This window comes from Zeugodacus cucurbitae, chromosome 2, assembly GCF_028554725.1.
Source record: "Zeugodacus cucurbitae isolate PBARC_wt_2022May chromosome 2, idZeuCucr1.2, whole genome shotgun sequence".
In the NCBI taxonomy this organism is placed as follows: domain Eukaryota; kingdom Metazoa; phylum Arthropoda; class Insecta; order Diptera; family Tephritidae; genus Zeugodacus; species Zeugodacus cucurbitae.
The window spans coordinates 78,129,599-78,130,654 of record NC_071667.1 but is presented as its reverse complement, the minus strand read 5'-3'; positions in this window follow the sequence as shown (position 1 = coordinate 78,130,654).

The window sequence follows — 1,056 nt, the reverse complement described above, 5'->3', positions numbered from 1 at the left end:
TATATATTTTTTATTTTTAATAACATTTGAAACATTTTGTAAATTCTCAGAACAGATAGGTTGCTAGTCGCTTGAAATTTTTGGGTAAAAAAATATATTTTAGAAAAAAATAAATAAATTTAAAAATGATATATAGCTATAATAAAATCAAAATTATTTATAAGGAGTGATGCCACCTGATTAAAAATTAAATTTGAAAAATTGCAAGTTAAACCAGTTATTATGAAATGGTTTGATACACTTGACTTCCCATTAAAACTATATTTTCTGAAGGGTTCACCCCTGTTAAAATTTTTCACTAACCTAATTTGAAGATACCATAACCACTGAAAGTAGTCCAGAAAACCTATTAAATATTTACATTTATAAAATCTGCACTTCGTCTTTAAGTCTTGAGAAGAAAATTCGTCTCCTTACCTCCTCTTTTACCCGAATGCATATATAGGATTGTTCCTTCGAGCCGAGCTCATGGCACTTATGAAATTGTTCGCAATTAAATTTTAATAATTACATTTAAAGCAATTGAAGGGGTACACAAAAGACGCGAAAATAATAGTGCGTGTGGCTGTTGTATGAGTACAATCCAACAGGCAGGCAGCCAACAGTTGCTGATTATGCAGGATGCATGTTACGGAAAATTCCAAAAAAATATTGTTTCATGCCGTGCGTTGCTTGTAAAACTCGACGGAGAAAGCCTACTTTCGGGCGCGCATACAGAGCCACTTCCAAGACTTTTAAGTACACATAGCAGTTCAATGGTGCGTGCGATTATTTTCGAACAAATATGTTGAAAATTTTAGCACGAACATTGGAGTTGCCGGATGTCATCGAAAGGAATGGTATTAAGGAAGATAAAAATAATAATATTTATTTTATTAATTACTGCTTAATTTTTGTCTTATTAATTTATTATCAGTTACGCTCTATTAAGTTAAGTTACATTAAGTTAAGGAAAGAGGTCGCTCTTTGATTCTTATTTAAAATCATGTAAATAAAATTACACACTGGCAACTCCGTCCATAACAAACATGACGACAGCAACAGCACTGAAGATGA